Consider the following 20,924-nt stretch of genomic DNA (forward strand, 5'->3'; position numbering starts at 1 on the left):
AGGAAGTTAAATGAACTTCCTGCACGAATGTGGAGTTTCAATTCACATTTTATCTAGTACCTCTTTTCAAATTTCCCTGCCAAAACTATTGTATTATGCTACAATTATCCAGAGGTGCTATTTTACACTTGGACTATTATTTCAAAAGCTCTGCTTCCGATCTCTAATAAGGTTTCCACACGTAACTCCCACACCCCAGAGCTGCCTTCAAAGGTCATTTTTTCATCCCCTTCTTTACCGACCTAATTGCACCTGCTAGCTGAACTGCAAAACAAGTCCCAGGCGCACAGGGTGAGTCAGTTGCTGTCATTGAAGCTGCTTTCCTGTTTATGATCATTCTGAGCGTTATGGGCTGAGAAGGTTCTGGGACCATTTGTAGCTTCTTTTTTTGATAGCCAGAATTTTCCATACATTGGTTTTCAGTTCCCAATTTCCTATAACAGGAAGTTGAGACAGACTTGATATTCAAAAGAAGAGTTTGCAATGAGCTCAAAGGAGAAAGAAAGAGAGACCCCTAACATTTCCAAACTAGCACAATTTTGGAAATTAGCACAATGTTAAAAAAAGAGGGAAATATGTCATGTTCGTAAAATGGTGTAAAAGAGCTTGCAACTGATGGGTTCATCTTTTGCTTGCATTTCCCTGTCATCCTTACCTTTCTTGTAGTCTCTCAGGGGCTCTTTAGGTTGAAATTCACATTTCCTTATTACCAGTTGCAATATTGTAACAAAGTCCAGTATGTGTCTATGAACAAATAGATGTGCTTACTTTTTTCCCAGTTATCTCTGCAGTTAGAGGAAAAAGAGGACTATTTTCAAAATCCTATCCCTTCATTGAAATATGATTTGATGATGTGACCCCCTTAAGAAAGTGTCCATTGTCCTAAAAATGAAGAATCATGTGAAAGACATAATCCTATAGCCAATGACACCACCTGCTTTCAGTCAGCAATTACATTTCTAAACATGTGAACTGTTTGTGGAGACTTGGAAAAAAGTGAAGATGAGACTGTTCATGGAATAGACTCCTGTTTTTGTTTTAATCTTGGAAATATCTGGGAGTGAGTTATTAAAATATAAAGCAATATCTCGCATAACAGAAAACACTGTGGTAATTCAGGTGCTTTATTTTCCTATCATTCAACATAGTGCTTCTAGTATTTTTAAAAATTCTTCTGGAGGGGGATTTTCATGGTGATGCAGTGGTTAAAACTTCACGCTTCCAGTGCAAGGGGTGTGAGTTAGATCCCTGGTGGAGAAGTGAGATCCCACATGCCTTGGGCCATGGCAAAAAAAAAAAAAAATTTTGCCCTGGAGAAAGGTTTCAGGTAAAATGACCATACAAAAGACTAAAGTGTGCCAGATACTATGCTAAACTCCCCAGGAAACCCCCGTGTCCTGCTCATAGTTCCCCTGATATACATATTCCTGTTCTTATTTCACACATGAAAAATAGACTTTGTGGCATTGGCTGCACAAAATCACACAGCTAAAGTTTAAAAAATCAGTGTGGTACCATGGTAAAGAATCCGCCTGCAATGCAGGAGATTCTAGTTCAGTCCCTGGGTTGGGAAGATCCCCTGAAGAAGGAAATGGCAATCCACACCAGTATTCTCACCTGGAGAATTCCATAGAGAGAGGAGCCTAGTGGGCTACAGTCCACGGGGTGGCAAAGAGTTGAACATGACTGAGCAACTAACACTTTTAGTTTCATACCACCCCTCAGATAACTCTGATTCTAAGTTCAGTTCAGTTCAGTCACTCAGTCATGTCCGACTCTCTGCGACCCCATGGACTGCAGCACGCCAGTCCTCCCTGTCCATCACCAACCCCTGGAGCATGCTCAAATTCATGTCCATCGAGTTGGCGATGCCATCCAACCATCGCATCCTCTGCCATCCCCCTCTCTTCCTGCCCTCAATCTTCCCCAGCACCGGGATCCTCTCCAATGAGTCAGCTCTTCGCATCAGGTGGCCAAAGCACTGGAACTTCAGCATCAGCATCAGTCTCTCCAATGAATATTCAGGGCTAATTTCCTTTAGGATGGACTGGTTTGATCTCCTTGCTGTCCAAGGGACTCTCAACAGTCTTCTCCAACACCACAATTCAAAAACATCAATTCTTCGGCGCTCAGCTTTCTGATTCTAAACGTGAGCTTTTTCATTTATACCAGAGCTGCCTAACCCAAAACATTGTCATCAGTAAAATATTATATATCATTATAATAATTATTATAATAATCTCATATAGTATTATATAGAATTGTAACAACTCAATATGGTAATTACAATGGCAATATAGTAACTCTGAGTAGGGTTATGACCATGTGGGAGAATACTATGGGAGTGAAGTCTAATTTGTATACGAGGCCAGCTCAGGGCACGGTGAGGATGACTGCGTAAGTAGTAGAGGATGACAAATACTTCAAAAGGTCACAATGAATTTCAAGGCTGAGGCAGGAAGTGTAGAGTTGCCTAGCAGGAAGTCTGATTCAGGACAGAAAGTAGCATGAGGTCTTTCAGAACTCATCTGCATAGGCAATACAGCACAGACAGTACCATTTTCAGGTACGTTCCAGAAGCTGCTGGTATGGTGAGTTTCTTGTTTAAAGGTCCCTTGTTAGGATAAACTCAAGTTATAGGTCAGATGACCAGAAGTCATGGGTTAGATGATAAGGACCCAGCTTTTGAACTGCAATAATTTGGCTCCTTAGAGTCCTTGCCGGGGAACTCCATTCATATTCCATTGGCTACTTTTTCTTCTTGTTCAGTTTGGTTTCCAAGCCCAGCCTCAACCCATTACAAAGGATCATTAGGTGATTTTTTATTTTTCTCTTCTCACCCGTATTTTAAAAATGCAAACAAGGAAAACAGAGTTATTATTCGTTTAAAACTAAGTACAAATAGGGACATACGGAGATGCCATTTGGGCAGAGATTCATTACTCATAATTCATTATAATTTTTTCTCAGTTCAGACTTTGCTTCAAATATTTGGCTCCTAATTTAAACTTCTCTAAGAAGAACCACCGACAGTTCTCACCTGGTATATTTTAACAGTCATATAGCTGGAAATCCTACTCAGGACTTTCCTCATGGCTCAGTTGGTAAAGAATCCACTGCAATGCAGGAGACCTGGGTTCGAACCCTGGGGTTGGGAAGATCCCCTGGAAAAGGAAATGGTAACCCACTCCAGTATTCTTGCTTGGGAAATCCCATGGACAGAGGAGACTGGCAGGCTCCTGGCAGTCCATGGGGTTGCAAGAGTCAGACATAACTTAGTGACTAAACCACCACCACTGAGAGTCTCTACCCCAGTCAAGCCCTTCCTTCTCTACGCTACCTTACCTATGATCCTTCTAAACTGGAAATATAACATCAATCCTATTTTTAAAAATTACTCAATGGACATTGTACCATTATGGAATAAATTTTAAGTTTTTTAGTATTGCAGACAAAGCCTTTCGTAACATGGACCCTATTTTCTCTCTAAATCCATTGTATTTCTCTTTATATTTTAGCAATACCAATTTATATGTGACTCTAAAAATAGCATATTGTTTTATCCATTGCAAGAATTTGCACTTATTATTGCATTGATTTCTAATGACTTTTTTTTCTTCTGTTCAACATATGGACCCTTTTGGACCAATCGTTCTTTTTGTGTGCCCCTGTAGATTCTGCATAGTTATCATCATATTTATTAAAACAACTATCATCATTTGCTGCCCTTTGCCCTCATATTTTAGGCTGGTGGATTTGTTTGAGTCAATTCCATGGCTTCTTTATTCCTGTTTCCCCAGACCTATTCTTGAAACATGGAAGTAATGCAGTTAAGTTGGTCTTATTGCTTTGAATGTAATTGTGTCCCTAGTAACATCTTTCCACAGGATCCTAGCCAACTTTGCAGATCATCAGGGTCACTGGGACACACATAGGGAAGTCAGGAACCTGCTTTAGGGTGGTGATTAGACCTTGACTGGTGGGGAGGAAGGGTCTTTTTAGAAGAATAATGAACTTCTATTAAGCTCAAAGATCTCCAAATTTGATAATTGGGCTATACGTGTCTTGCATAATGTGCTAATTTGCATAGATAGAGTCAAGGAAATATATTTCAGAGCAATTTCTTTTTTAGTACCCTAACTTAGTGTAACTACTATAATGGCTAATACACAACACAAATATTACCACTCATCTCCTACAGAAAAGAGCACTATCTGAATCTATTGGATAATTCCTTACGAAGGGGATGATACCTACACTGTACAATTATACAATATATTTTAGATAAAATATAAGCAGAATTATTTGGATTAAGAATCATAGCTTATAATATATTAATTAAAATGTAACTCCTAGTGAATTCTGGGATTTTTCTACAATCAAAAATCAGGATAACATCAAAAATTAAATATGAATGCCCAAGTAGCATGTTTACAACTGATAAAGGCTGAGCCCAAGTATGTGGCTTTACTCTGATGGCAAGCAGTCTTGTTAGTACTCAATCTAAGAGTTGGACACCTCTGTGTCCAGTCCTAGTTAGCGTTATACTGAGGCAGACATGTCCAACTTTCCCAGGTAGAAGTCACGGCATGAAGTGGTAAACTTATGTTCTTTGTGAATATTTGCTCTGTAAACAAAGGGCTGATCTGACCAGACAAACTTATTCCCCCAAAATTTATGAGTAACTTCATACTCATATTCACACTTCCACAACTTCACAGTGGAGGAAAGAACATAGTGGTAAAAGGAGACAAAGGCTTGATTTAAAAGAAAATGATTCCTCATAAGGTTGAAGTTTGGGGAAAAAGAATTACTTTTTATCATCATGTGTGTTAGTCTCTCAGTTGTGTCCAACTCTTTGCAACCCCGTGAACTCTAGCCCATCACATTCCTCTGTCCATTGGATTTCCCAGGCGAGAATACTGGAGTGGGTTGCCATTCCCTTCTCCAGTGGATCTTCCCAATCCCACAATCAAACCTGGGTGTCCTGCATTGCAGGCAGACTACTTTCTATCAATAGTTCCTTAAGTGTTTTAAAATGTTTTCAAATGTATAAAGAACTTGCTCATATGTAATCTTACTTGAAATTGATATAACCTCATGTTCAGGCAGGGCAAGTATTTTTATATGCATTGTCTAAATAAGAAAACTGAGGAATTGTTATAAACATCCTCATGATTTGCATGAACCAAAAGAAAAACCCATTTTATTTGATTCTTAATCCAAAGCACTTCCATTTTGATATATGGTATGTGTCTTGTTTCTTTTCCTCAAATTTATCTCACCTCTTGTAAGGAATTCTTTTACACTCATGTCTTTATTTCTTAAGTGCCTACAGAAGTGCTGGGGGCAGAGTTGTCATTCAATCAAGATTCATTCAGTAATGCTAGTAGTTTCTCAAGAAAGCAAGTTTAGTGAAGAAGCTGACTCTGTATTTACATTGTTGGTCTCTCTCAATATGCATTTTTATTTCTTATAGCCCTTGAACAATTTCAAGTGACAGTTGGGTGCTCAAGAAGCTGTGATATCTTTTTTTACACATTGAATGAACTCTTAAGGTAATTACCTATCAGTTCCTTTAGTTTACAAAAACAATGACTTAAGATTATGATAGACCTAAATGTGAAACTGAGCAAACCTTATGGTCCTTGCCACCCCTCCACATCCTCTGCCTGCCTTTTGTCTGTGGAAAACTTTATTAAAAGGATAAGTTTAATCAGATAAGTAAGAACATGCAAAAACAAAGGAAAACAGTCAAAGGAGACCAAATAATAATGTACTCATTAAACATAGTCAAGGACCTTTAGTTCTTCCTCAAGGACTATACATAATATTCTGAGCCATCTCCTGTGAGCTGTCTTACAAATACTAAAACCCTAGATGGAAAAGTTAACTACATGATGACCAGACTATTCCCACTACATGAGCTGCTATAATTGAGAGAATTGGCCTCAAAGAAATGCAAACAAACCAACCCTGGAACTGAAGATTAACTATATTTGAAACAGTCAAGATGAAGCTGGACAGACCGCCAATGACCTATTTGAAGATGACTGTCAGAGATGATTGTGCTATTTCTGCACGTAGGAACCCCCTTCTGTCTATAACACCTCTTGCCCCACTGGTGTCAGTGGGGGGAGTCAGCATTTGGACAGATGTCTGCCCTCCCCTCTAGTTGCTGGCATCCGAAATAAAGCAAACTCCTTTCCACCAACCTGACCACTTAATTTGCTTTGGGGTTGCGAGCAGGCAGACCCCAACTTTCTGTAACAAGAGTATGTCACTTTCTTTCAGTTTCTCAATTCAGCTAAAAAGTTGGAGGGTTAGTTAAATTAACAAAGCTAAATTAACTACAGGCCTCTCTAAATTTCTGAAAGTCTTTGTGCAGAGACTCATTGTTCAAAATTGCAAACATGAAACAAATGTTTTGTTTCTTGTTTTTATTTTCATCGCAAATTAATTTCAATTCTCAGTGCACAAACTTCTTGTTCAGCAAGTAATTCACTATTATTCCTTTTTGGATTCAAGAACTATACAAAAGTCCCAAGTATTTATTTGTGCTCAATGCATTGATTATATTTCTCTATTCATTATTTTTTTCTACTGGTTAAAAAGAGGACATAGATGGTCCAGGCCACTTTTGTCTCTCCATGTCTAAGTCCTGGAGCTTCACATTCACTGTATTCATCACCTTCCTCATTCTCGTTGTCTTTAGCTATTGAAATTCCCTTTACAATGTCTCTGTCATTATTTAATCACTTCATCAGTAGCCTTATCACAATAATCCTTGCCACATCACCAGTATCTTCCATCAGCAGCACCTCATCATTGTTCACATTGCTACACCATAGTCATTCATTTTAGCATTAGCACCATACTAATATCACATCATCATGGTTGCCATCACCTGATTCATCATCCCTGCTGTTAAAACCATCCCAGTAACCATCCTTATAATTAGCAATAGCAGAAACATCAAGCCTTTTATCTAAATGTGATGTTTAGATCTCACATATCAAAGACAATTGTTTCATATATTTTCTCCTTTCCCACCATATGATTAAAACCTTCACATGAAGCTTAACATTTTAAAATAGCAAAGGCAAGATATTTAATCATATTTTCAAGATTTCTAGCTCATGTTCATTGGTATATTAACCCACAGACTCTTTAGAGGACCTCCAATGCTGTAGGAATGATCTCCTCTAGAAAGTCCCCATATGCTGCAAGATCAGTAAATCTATAAGCAGATACCTAATAAGCAATCCTGTTTATACCCTTTGCTAGTTTGGGAAAAGTAAAAATATTAATACAAAATCAATCTTCTAACCTTAAAAGAGCTGACATGAATTCCTCAGGCAAAAACAAAAAGACAAAAGCCTGCCACTATTTATAGAAGTCCAGTTATATTCTGGAAACTGCACAAATTGTTGTATGGGATATGGGATGAGTACAATTGTTGTATGGGATGTGTTACTTGTAATTTGAGAGTCACACATTGTCCTGTACTATTATGCTTGTATGACCTTTTTTTTTTTTAATAAATTTAGTTATTTTAGTTGGGGGCTAATTGCTTTACAATATTGTAGTGGTTTTTGCCATACATTGACATGAATCAGCCATGGGTTTACATGTGTTCCCCATTCTGAACCCCCCTCCCACCTCCCTCCCCATCCCATAGGCTCTGAACTGTCAAAAAACAAGAATCTCTGTTTGAGTCTTCAAGGCACTTAGCACAGAAATTCTCTGATAGCAACAACTCATCACATCACATTTTTTTTGTTGAATGAACATCGTTTGGATGAATTATTTAACAAAACAAACAAGAGAGTTTGTATAACCTAAATTATGACCACTAAGAGTTATAACAAATTATGTAGTAGATATTAAACTTACCTATAGCTATTGGATAGCTATTGGGGAGATGGATAAAATTACTTTTAAATCTCATCCGTAGATATTAAGGTATGATGTCTATTGTGAAGCACTTTAAGCTGGAGTAAAAAATATTCAGGGCAAAGTGCATCGATTATCAATTAATGAATGTTTCCTTGAAATGAAAATTAAAGTGCCGCCTTACCTGAACTTCCTGGAAACAGCAGTCCACAGGAGACTCTCTCGATCCCTAAATATCCATCTCACTCTCACCCTGTTTCGAATATGACCTCATCTTCTTTTCCCGGTACGGTTGAGGCCACCAGGAACAAAGAACTCTGCTCCAACTCAATAAACTTGATTTTGGATAACTCTTGGAAGGATCTACAATGGCTTTCACTTCTCGTGGTCCTCCACAATTCCAGAAACTATGGAGCTTCTGCTCCATTTTTCCTGCTTTCATTGCATGCTTTTCAGTCATATTTAACCAGAGTGACATCATTTGAAAAGAGGTTTTAAAGATCTCCACAGTGCCTCTAAACTCTTAAACCTGTAAAATCAGAGATTTCCAAGTCATTGGTCTTTCTTCTTTCTCTTTTATTCCAGTTTCTTTATATCCCTACTCTAATTTCTGTTACTATCGTTGTAGTCTTTTTGGTTGATATTCCAGGTTGGAATATGCTGTGTTAGAAGAAGTGATGGTAGCACTGAGAAGCAAAGAAAGGACATAGTTTGAAAAATATTTATTGTACAAAGCATCATCGTATATATTTAAGTATTTCTGCTAACAACAACAAAATTTGAATAAAAGAATGAAGATTTGGACAATATAATGTGGTTTCTTGTAAAGAACCTAGTTTAAACACAGGAGATAATAAAACAGGAGAGAGTTTTATACAAAGGAAATACAAAGAAGATTAAAATTCATTTACCAGATTAAAATGAGCATTGGAAATGGAAGGTCCAGAATCAACACTATGGGAAAATAATGGTGTGAATAGCAAGCTTACGGAGCTCCCACAAAATAAAGGAGTCAAATACGAAATACATAAGTAAATATAAGAAAAATGGCACTGAGAAAACAAAGGTGTACTAATGGAGGAACAAAGAACAGTCTCAGTAGATGAAAAATGTATGTTTCAAAAAAAGAGAACATAAGACATTCACAAAAAAATTAAATGGTAGAGTATAATAGAATGAAACTTTTTTCTGAGCTGAAAAGGACTATCTAAATCACAGGTACCCATTGAAAGATTAATATAAAATAAGTAATACTGCTGTAGACTGAATGTCTATGCTCCTTTCTCTCAGTTGATATGTCAAAATCCTAACCCCCAGTGTGATTTAGGAGATAAAGTTTTGGGAAAGTAAGGAGATCATGAGGACAGACCTCACATGAGTGGGATTGGTGCCCTGTTATAAGAGGTGCAGAGAGCTCCCTTATCCTTTCTGCCATTGATGCATCTATGGGAGTTATGGACCAGGAAGCAGGCCCTCATCAGACACCAAATCTGCTAGCACCTTGAGCTTGGACTTTCCAGCCTACAGAACTCTGAGAAGTAAAATTGTGTTGCTTATTAGTCACCCAGTCTTAAATGGTTTCCTGTTGCAGCAGCCAAAACTAAGACAAACACCTAGGAAAAGTCTAAACAAGATTATGTTGAAGATCAAGAATAAAGAACATTCACCTGCAGCCACTCAGGTTGGGGAATGAGAATGAGAATGGGGAGAATTACACACTGTGGAAGAAAAACTGAGTTTACCAAAGAATGAAGCCTTTATCTCCATAAATTTAAATTCCAGAGACAATGGAACACTTTGAAAAGCAACTATACTTCAGTAAAAATTAATTTAAAAATTAATAAAAACAAGAAAAGGAGAGAAAAGAAGACAATGAACCTCTACATGGACAGAGGAGCCTGGTGGGCTACAGTTCATAGGGTCGCAAAGAGTCAGACGACTGAATGGACTTGGCATGCAGGCACGGAAACTAAAGCGAGGGCCTTCTTTAAAGGTAACTTTAAACTAAGGCATAAATGTCAAAAAACTTCTTTCACTGTACAGTCTGGGAGAAGAGTGTTCAAAGTGAATGGAACCATTGCTGCAAGTATCCAAGATAGGAATGAATATGTGTCTGAAGAAGCAGACGAAAGCAAGTGTGCTTGAAGCATAGTAACCAAAGCAGAGAATAACCAGGGGACCATATGTGTATCATTTTTTCCCCAGCATCATCCAATTTTGTACCTGTTGTCTTAATGTAATTTTAATAGCAGCCCTCTTTATATTCAGTAGTGGCCTACTTTGAACAAAACATGATATTGTTACCCTGAAAAGGGTAAGCAATGGAATCTGAAAGATATACAAGCTCATAAAGATATACAAGCTTGGGTACTGTTTCCTAAGGTTTAATTTCATTTAGCAATAGATCAGAAAGGAATAGAATTGCGACAGAGATGCTCAAAAATTTTAGTTTATATATAGTACCTATGACTAAGGTCAGTGGTAGTGCTGTTAAAGCCTCAGTTAATCTATGAATTACATTATTTTCCTCTTTATCTATTTTTTTAGATGCAGAACCTCTATCAACTTTTCCATATATCTTCCTCTAAAGTGTAGCTAAATAGATCATGTTTTGATCCACCTCAAATTTGCATGTGGCTTTTCTCTTTATTGCAGAAATATCATTATGCAGGTACCCCATCACCAAGGCAACGAGATGTGGAGCATGAGCAGTTCAACCTTTGCAGATAACCCAGATTTAATTGGTCAATCTGCACTCTGTGATGAGAGGAATGTAAACATTCTGCAATTCCTTATTATTCTTTAGCTCTTTTACAACAGGTTGCAGAAGAGTCCATTTTCCCTTGAATCTACTTTTTGTTTTTTCTACTAACTCATGTTGATGTGTTTTCCTTGTCCAATACAGTAATGTTCCTTTCCGATCAATACTGTGTACCTAACAGAAATGCTGTCAGTCTTTGTAAACCTGGGTAGAGGATTTGGATTTCATTCTGAGTGTCATAGGAAAATGATGTAAAATTGAAAATACAGAAATGATATGACCCGATGATTCCTCTGTCATCAGTCAGAGGGAACAATTAGAAAGTTGTAGCAATATTCCATTTGAGACATGACTGTAGCTTTGCATAGGATGGGGCATTAGTGTTAGATAGCAATGGATGAATTCAAGATATACTTTGAAAGTATAGGAAACAAGACTTCCTAATGGATTGGTGGTGGGAAGAAAGATCATATAGAGTAGAAACCAAGGCTATATCCTTCATTTTGCCAAGCTATTATGGTGGAAAATGTGAGCACTTATTTATACTGGGAGAAAAAAAATGATGAAACAGATGTGGTAGGTATCCCAAGAGTACAATTTTGGACCCATGTTTAAGATGTCCCAAAAGTAATAGCATTAAAGGATACATGAGCGTGACATAAAAGGACAGGTAAGAAGCTTTGGAGTCAGCAACATCAAGACGTTCTTAAAAACCCTCAAACTGAATGAAATTACATATGGGGAGAATGTACCTGGAATTTAGAGAGGGCCCCAGGACTGAATCGTGGAGTACTCCAGCATTTAGAAGATATAGTAAAATTGGATGAGCTAGCAAAATCTCCCAGGCCACAACAAGTAGTTGAGAGACAGACACATGACTGTAGACACGACAGAGAGTTAGATGCTTGAACCTTATTCTTCCGACTACAGTGTTTGGTTTGAGAGAGAGAGGGAATAGTCATGACCCTAACAAGATTATTAAAAGTTGTTTGTTTTTTTTTTTAATTTTTCTTACTGGAATTTTCAGAAAATGTCATCCTCTCTAATCTATAAAAAGAAAATGAAGCTACAAATCCAGATTTCCAGAAATAATAAGTTTCCAGCTATATGGAGGAAGTAAAACTGTTTATTCACACCTATGTTAATTATTCATTAACTCATCATTATATACCACTCAGTAGCACCTGGAAAATTATTTCATTCTGTCTTCCTTTACTAAAATATAAGACTTTGGAGAAAAAGGCTTTGTTTTGCTCCTGCATTTCTAGCACCGGGAATGATGCCTGACACACAGTAGATGCTCAATAAATATTTCAAACAAATGTGATATTCATATATTGTGTGGAACAAAGAAACTTCTCCAAAAATATTTTTAATTAAATGAACCAACCTTCCATTAAGATTCTTGATGCATTTCCATCTGTATGACCAGATACCATTTCTTCTGTCCAAAATACTCTATTACTTTTTCCATCTATATTTGATTTTTCCTTTCCAAATCCAAGATTAAATTCACATCTGCATCCCAGAGGATGTTATCTGTTATTTAGCAATAGCATATTGCTAATTGCCATTTTTCGCCTTCTTGTCTCATCTAAACATAAGTTTTCCAAGGTTAAGTAAACTAGACATATTTAATGGTCTAGCTCATCCACATTTCTTCTTAAAAACCTAGCCCTTCCATAGTACAAAGAAGAACCGAGCACACGTATCTTATATAGGCACACATGCAAGTAAGTCCTTGCCCTCTGGAGAAGAGACTCCTAGACCAAAGTCCTCCAGTCTATTTTTTGTCCACCAATCATCAGATTTTCTCTGAAGAGAGAATTTAAACTGAGAGACTGTGACACATTCTCCCCTGACGTAACAATTTGTGTGAAGCCAAGGCTGGAATCAGTACCATTACAAGGCCAAATTATGTGCCACCCAGTGTTACAGGAGAACAAAGACTATAGACTAAGTGTGTAGAGAGATTGAGGCTATATAGAGCTGTTTATTTTGTTCCGAGTAATTTTCCAGTTCTTAAGCTGACTTATACTTTGTTTTCTGCCCTTGGGTTATATGGGATTCTTCTGTGCTTCATTCAATGAATCCCCACCCCTTGTTTGAACTCAAAGTATAGAAATTAAATTCTCTACTAAATTATTACCTTTGAGTCTGTCCAGGAAGTTTACACATCGTAGGGGTTCAATAAATCTATGGCAGCATCTTTTTCAAGTTACACTTCCCCCTCCCCAGTAATTAGTTCAATATCTGCTCACAAATTTCATTATCTGTTTGTTTCTAACTACATTTGCTTCATGCAGCCAACAGAAGTAATCCCTATCCATGTTTGAGTCACCAGATTGATAATGTTCAACTTCAACCTGTTGTTTCAGTGGTTGATGATGAAGCATGAATACTAGATTCTACAAGAGCAGGTTAAAAATATTTCTTTAAAATGTCAATGGAAAAGGACACTTTGAAACGGTCTCTTCATACAATATGCATCTCCAGATTCCTGCAGTGATGGTGCCACCTTTACTTCCACACAAAAGAATTATTTTTAGTCAAGTTGTTTTCCCCAGTGCTGTCAATATTCACTAGATTTATTTGCCCCATGAAGTATTTTTATTTTCATTTTTTTTTTTGTTCTTCATCAAAACATCTCTTGTCCTTGCTGGGCTGATGGTAGAGGATCAAAAAGCAATATTCCAGCTGTTCTTAAAATCAGCATTTCTTAGCAAGGTTAAGCAGTGCTTTTTCAAACTCCCTGTGCTATATGCGTCATCTCCTGGTGAGTCAAACCTGTTATGTTAGCGCATTGCACAGAGAAAGGCCAGCAAACTTTATAACTTTGAAAAAACAGCTTCTTTTCTTGGGCTACCTAAGTTGGCTTGAGATGTGTTTGTCTGGACTCCTCCTGCCGCTTAAAACTCAACAAGCCTTTTCTTTAAACAGCTGATGCCACTTTCTTTTTATCTATGGGCTCCTAAACTGTCACTACTTCCCTAACTGAGAAGATAAAGGGAATGAGGGTTTAGAAACAAATCTTTTTTTTTGGAAGAAACCCACTTGTATGGGTTCCCCTCTTAAAGGGTTTGCCTTTGAGAGAAAGCCCTGAACAGCTAGACAATGACCTTTCTCCACTCTCACACCTGAGCCCATACTCTGCCTTTCAACATTTCTGATGACCTCGACTCTAAACCTTAGATAATGTTCGCCCCCACACTAAGCTAGCACAAGTCTGAGTGTGATCATTTATGGAATGCAAATACAGAGTATTCCAAGGCTGAATAATTGGGGAAATGCTGAGCTAAACAAAGTTGCTGATTTTCTCATGGCAGAAATTCTTTATGTCTTTAAAATGTTAAACTACATTCTACATTTTCAGAAGGGAGATAATGAATGCCTATTTCCTGAGCTTATTTGACCGCAAGACTAGTTGGTGTGAAATACCTTGGGAGGCCTCTCTTTAGTCTTTTGTGCAGCTCCCAGCCTTGATGTCTTGGACTCCTGACCATGGCTTGGTGTGGGAATTTTGGTACCTATTTGTGTCTTTGGCAACATTACTGTTCCAAGTCCCTCATGTCTCCATTCATCTCACATTCACCCTTTATTTAAGTTCAATTATCCAGTCCCACTGCCTCTCACCTATAATTTACGTATTGTTGCTTACATTCCGTCAACCTGATGCTCCTCCTTTCAAAATCATTGTATCCCTTTTCTTTCTGATGAAGTTCAATTTCTCGTTCATGGATTGGCTCTAATGTTACTGCTTCTTTCCTTGGCTCATAGGATGACAGATTAGAAGAGATCTCAGTAATTATTTTGGCTTGAATTTCTTTTAGCTGATAAGCATTGGGTTGGTCAAAAAGTTCATTCAGGTTTTTGCCTAATGGTTTACAGAAACACCTGAACGAACTTTTTGGCCAACCCCATGTTTAGTAAGGGTACAAGTTACGTAGGAAGTATGTGCTAGAACTAGCATGCTAACTAGACCACATAAAGGTTAAGGCTTCTGTGAGTTGTCCATGCCGGGTTCGGAATTGTATAGCAGGGTTTAAGAAAGAGTTTGGGCATTGTATTGCAAGAATTAAATGGAGTCACATGTTAAGTTCAGCTGAACCACAAGTATACAAAACATAATTGGATAAAAAACGAGGCCCATAGTCAAATCATGGATTGAAAGAGTAGAATTCATGGCATGAGAAGGTTTTTAGATTAAATCATTCAATCAGAAAGAGTTGTTCATTGAAGACCCACCAGTGCACATTCTCCCCCATAGTACACTCTCTCCCTAATTGGGAATTTGCTAGAACATTAGGGGTAAAATTCATTAGTTATCAGAGAGATAGATCAGGATATAAGATAACATCCTTACACCAGCAACAGCACAGACTGCAGTGTGAATTTTACTTTGCTAGTTATGGGGATAAATCTTCCCTGAGTCATCCTTGTTTTATCATCTGGTCCCTTGCGAACAGAATTCCAAAACACATCTGCCAGTTTCATTGTTAGTTGTAGTTGAGATCTGCCTCATCACCAGCAATGACAATATACCACACTTTTCAAATAACTGCATTCTATTCACTCCACAGCCGTTTTTGACAGAGATGTTGGATGTGTAATACTGAAGGCCCATTATTTCATTATATGTTTGAAATACTTAATAAAATTCATACTTTTTGAAGCCAAGTCCCTTTGCACGTTAGGCCACTTGTCTGGCTTCCTCATTCTTGTATTCAAGTGCCATTACACATTTCTACTTTGGATACCACTGGTGCTAAAAAATCAAAACTTCTAAAGCTGAACTTCTTTTTGCCCATAAACATGCTTTTCTTCCTACATTTCTATTTTAGGAAGTGTTATGGCTATCACTAATAACCAGACATCTGGATTTCATCCTAGACTTAGCCTTTTAAAAAATTCTCCAACCCTAATTCATCAGAATTCCAGATGTGTTGCTTCCTTAACTTAAATCTTTCTTGAATCATTGCCTCCCTTCTATACCCATGACCTTTATCCAAGACTTCATCATTCTAGCCTAAAATATTGTCAGGTCCTCTTGAGTGATCTCTTTGTCTCAAGCATTTACCCTCCAATGCTGCTAGTAATAATCTATCTAGAATGCAGTATCACTATGCCACTTCCATTCTTAATGTCATAGAATAACTTCCTATAGTTATGTGGCAAAATATGTTTAAGATCCTTACTATTGCTGTCTCTTATTCTTGAATCATCTTTTCTATACCCAATATCAACTTACAAATTATATAGAACCACTTGAAATTCCCTCGTTTTCCATGCCCTTCCCCCACATCAATTTTGACTTTTTCACCTACCTGGAATAACTTTTCCCCTTTCTTACCCATATTTAAGATCACTTTATATTTTTGTTCTAATAAATTTCCCTTGAAACTCAAAGGCCTTCCTCTAGACCCTACAGTATGTGTCGTTCGCTCTATTAATAACTGCCCTGTAATCAACCACTTATGTCTATTCTGAGAGTTCAGTCAGTCTCCAAAACCACCCTCAGACTCAATGATTTGCTAAAAGGGTTTACATAACTAAGGAAAGTCATTATATTCAGAGTTACGGTTTATTGCAACAAAAGGATACAAATTAAAACAAGCAATGGGATAAACCACATGGCACAGTGTACAGAAGAGTTCCAGGTATGAGCTTCCAGTTGTCCTTTCCCAGGCAAGTCATGTAGACAACATTTTCTTCTCCCCGCACAGAGTATTGCCAAACAGAGAGGATTAGCCAAGCCTCGAGGTCCAGAGTTTTTACTGGAGGTCAGCTGCATAGACCAAGGTGACCCCCTGCATGACTGACTTTAGTCTCTTGTCTCTTCAAAGGTGGAACTGATACCTATAAATCACACTATTGCCCTAGGCTATCTGTCATGGTCAAAGGTCTCCATGTAAACAGAATCTCTTACTGGGCAGAATATTATGAGGGCCTAGAGGTTAACACCCAGGAACCAGGGACAAAGTCCCAAACCTTTCTTCAGGTAAGGTTTATCTTCACTAAAGTACAACCCCCACAAGAGTAAGGACTGTGCCATTTTCATCTCTGAATCCTCAGTGTTTATGCTTATTCAACCCAGAGTAAAATCACGGTATATAACTTCAGAATGAATGAATGAGTCAGTTAATTTAAAAATGAATGAAACCTTTAACAGCTCTTCAAATCTTTCTACAATGTACTCACTATTACCTTCTAAGACAAACTGAACTCACTAAAACTAAATGTCCCTTACTCTTACTTCAATAGTCATCCCATTTCTTTTTCTTATCTCTTGATACATAAATGAGATATGCACTGTTAACAAATGAAGGCAAACACCATAGCCAAAGGAAAATGATAGTTTGCTACCGTCTGCCACGTGTATCCCAGTGGACCAACTCCCTTGGGACAGCTGAGTGAGAGAACTCTGTAGTGGAAGATGGAGAAGAGGATCTTCTCTAGAAGTGAGCAGTGTGGTCTCCGGGAAGGAAACATTTCTGCATCTTCTTTGCGTAGGGCTCCTCTGAGAAGTGGGCTTAGGGGAGATTTGACTGTCTCATACTGAAACACAGCAAGACCCTATGGTCCTTCACCACCATGTCCTCAGCCTGCCCTTTATCTGTGGAAAAACTTTAGCCAAAGAATAAATTTAATCAGAGAAGTGAGGAAATGGAGAAACAAAGGAAAACAGTCCAACAAGACTAAATAATAATAGTTTAATCATTAAGCATAGTCAAGGACCATTTTCTCCTTAAGGGCTTATAGATAACATTCTGAGCCTTATCCTGTGAACTGACTTTTAAATACTAAAATCCGAACCAAATGGAAGAAGTTAACTACATGATGACCAGACTGTAGCCATGACATAAGCTGCTATAATTCTGAGAACTGGCCTCAAAGAAATAGGAACAAACTGATCCTGGAAGTGAAGATTAATTGTACTTAAAATAATCAAGATGATGCTGATCAGACCACCACATGACTGATTTCAAGATGAGTGTCAGAGCTGACTGTTTCTGCACATAACCCCCTCCCTTCACTTATAAAAGATCTTGCTCACTGATTGTCAGAGGGGGGAAATCAGCCTTTGGACAGGAGTCTGACCTCCCTGTCCCATCCCACATTAGTTGCTGGCCTCTGAAATAAAGCAAACTTTCCTTTGCATCAACATCATCACTTTATTGACTTTTGAGCAGCAAGCAGCTGGACCCCCATTTTCAGTAACAATACTTTTCCTGTGTCTCTAAGAGGCCTTTTTGCTTCCAAATGTTTAATCCATAGATATCTCACTCTGTCATATATATCACTGTTAGGAAATGTGTTTCTCTGAATTAATGTGTTTTGTTAAAAAGCTGCCCAGCTTCTTGTTATATATAATACTACTCCCTTATCTAAGTGTTCCGTAAAGTCACTCTTCAGGTGATCTTTTAAAAATGCAAATCAGTTGACATCAATAGTCTGCTTATACCCTCCTGTGGATTTCTATGTCATTTAGAATATAATCAATATTATTGCTATGGACTACAAGACTGAGCTTCCTGGGTAGCTCAGCTGGCAAAGAATCTGCCTGCAATGCAGGACACCCCGATTCAGTTCCTGGGTTGGGAAGTTCCCCTGGAGGAGAGCATGGCAACCCACTCCAGTGTTCTTGCCTGGAGAATCCCCATGGACAGAGGAGCCTGGTGGGCTACAGTCCATGGGGTTGCAAAGAGTTAGACATGACTAAGCACAGAATAGCACAAGACTAGAGAAGGCAATGGCACCCCACTCCATTACTCTTGCCTGGAAAATCCCATGGACGGAGGAGCCTGGTAGGCTGCAGTCCATGGGGTCGTGAAGAGTCAGACACAACTGAGTGACTTCACTTTCACTTTTCACTTTCATGCATTGGAGAAGGAAATGGCAACCCACTCCAGTGTTCTTGCCTGGAGAATCCCAGGGATGGCAGAGTCTGGTGGGCTGCCGTCTATGGGGTCACACAGAGTTGGACACGACTAAAGCGACTTAGCAGCAGCAGCAGAGGGCTTCCTAGGTGGCACTAGTGGTAAAGAACCCAATCTACCAATGTGGGAGATGTAGTAGATGAGGGTTCAATCCCTGGGAAATTCCATGGGCAGAGGAGACTGGCAGGCTATAGTCCATGGAGTCAGAGAGTCAGACACAACTGAGTGCACACACACACACACACACACACACACACACACAAGACTGTAAATCCCAGTCCCTGATTGCCTTTCAATCTCACCTACTCATTCTACTACTTAATTTCTTAGTAGCAACTTAACAACTCTCTAGAATTATGTTGTTCATTTATTTGTCTATATACTACTATCCTTTGATTAGAATGAAAGACCCCTAAGGTCAAGAATCTTAATAACCTTGTTAAGACTCTAGAGAGTCCTGTGGACTGCAAGGAGATTAAGCCAGTCAATCCTATGGGAAATCTACCTGAATATTCATTAGAAGGACTGATGCTGAAGCTGAATCTCCAATACTTTGGCCACCTGATGTGAAGAGCTGGCTCACTGGAAAAGAACCTGACACTGGCAAAGATAGAGGGCAGGAGGAGAAGGGGACAACAGAGGATGCAATTGTTGGATAGCATCACTGACTCAATGGACATGAATTTGAGCGGGTGATAGTGAACAATAGGGAAGCCTGGCATGCTTCAATCCATGGGGTTGCAAAGAGTCGGACTCTACTTAGCAGCTGAACAACAATAACAACTGATTTAGACCCAGTGCTTGGAGTAGTGGCTGACACACGATATTTATTATCTGTCAATTGTCAATCATTTATAGAGAAGCATTAATAAATTTTTATCGAAATGTGAGAGAGCAGCTCACTGAATGGCAACCTCTGTAGGAGGGACTGTGCTCACTGCCATGGATGGAAAGCATGATGAAACTTTTGAGTACCCAGTTCATGCACTACTACACCAGATCCTGTGAGCAGGGGAGCGTGCCAAAGAATATTAAAGGAGAAAATACAAGGACAAACTAATGCTGCTTTCAGCTTTCCAGCCTACCTCTCACTTCAGTGCCCTTCCAATCATTCTTGGCCTCCACTCCTGGTGCTTCCAGTATCTAGGATCAAAAGAAAATAATGTGAAAGATCTAATCCCTCTCCAATGTTAATGTATCATTGGTACTAAGAAATACTTAGTTTTTAAACACCTTTACTAACTGCGTATTACCTACAAGATAAAGCAAGGGATCTGCAACACTTATTAATATGATTCTGAACTGTTATTCCTGGCTCAGATGTTGTCACTTTGGCCAGTGATCTTATTCACTCAAAGCTTCTTTCAACTACTAAATTGTACTGATAGCAGTGAGGGCATAGAATCAAGTTTCTCCATCTTAGCAGGAAGAAACAGATAAAAGAACAACAAAGAAGGCCATTCCTCCACCTCACTGTGATAGTAAAAGTAATAGAATGAACAATCAGTAGAAATCTACTTTATACTCAAAGTATCCTTTTTTTTCTTTTAAATAATTGGGGACAGTGAGATTCTAGCTAGAAAAAGAACGAAGAAATAATGATTCTAGTTAAGTGACAAAGCTAAGTTCTGAATCTATGTCTACTAGTCCCCAAGGCCCTTCCTTTTCAGCAGCAGGATGCCACTTCGGCGGTGAGCCCGAATGGAAGAAAGGGCGTGAGGAGGAATTTTGTGGCTGTGATAATTAATATTGATATTTAGCAGATCTGCTTTCAGGCCCAGAATATGCATATAGAGGAGTGTGGCAGGAGTGCTAGAAAACAGTGCACTCTGTTTTATTTATTCACAGAAGGAGAGCAGAAAGAGGCACCTGACCTGGCACACAGAGGGAAAAACACGCTTGGTTGGTCTCCTGTCTCCAAGCCATAAGGAAAGTGTTGCGAGCGAGCCTGTAGCTTTGGATAGAGAAGCAGCTGTCTCTCTGGGGGAGAGGAGCTCTAGCTCAGCCAGGCAGGCAGGCAGGCAGCCCAGAGCTGATCAACAGAATTCTTGCCCTCTGACTTGCTATCGTGGGGCCCTCAAGGGGTTAAGAACAGCAGGTTTCTTTTGCTTGCTACGTGCAGTGAACACACAGATTGTTGCTGACAACTCCAGGAGCATCCCCCTTCAATAGGTGAAGGGTGGACTCAGCCACAACGCACTCACTGACATGCAGCTGATCCTCAGAGTCCAGGCTGTTTCTGTGTGTGATCAACATGATATTCCACTAGCTAAATTTAGGGACCTTGTCTCCTATGACAATGGCACCTCACCATGACTAATTAGCAGTAA

General features: G+C 38.8%; 2 long non-coding RNA genes across 2 annotated transcripts in view; one reads left to right on the forward strand and one right to left on the reverse strand.

Moving 5' to 3' along the window:
* Positions 1-20,924, forward strand: part of LOC145526852 (uncharacterized) — a 466,924-nt gene that overhangs the window by 374,503 nt on the left and 71,497 nt on the right. The window lies entirely within an intron of this gene.
* Positions 13,265-20,924, reverse strand: part of LOC145526854 (uncharacterized) — a 100,736-nt gene continuing 93,076 nt past the window's right edge. Inside the window, exon 3 of the long non-coding RNA XR_014069240.1 lies at positions 13,265-19,737. This is a non-coding gene — a long non-coding RNA (uncharacterized LOC145526854). The remainder of the gene's footprint in view (positions 19,738-20,924) is intronic.

The sequence above is a fragment of the Giraffa tippelskirchi genome, chromosome 11 (assembly GCF_054371585.1).
Source record: "Giraffa tippelskirchi isolate mGirTip1 chromosome 11, T2T-mGirTip1v1.2.pri, whole genome shotgun sequence".
Taxonomy (NCBI): domain Eukaryota; kingdom Metazoa; phylum Chordata; class Mammalia; order Artiodactyla; family Giraffidae; genus Giraffa; species Giraffa tippelskirchi.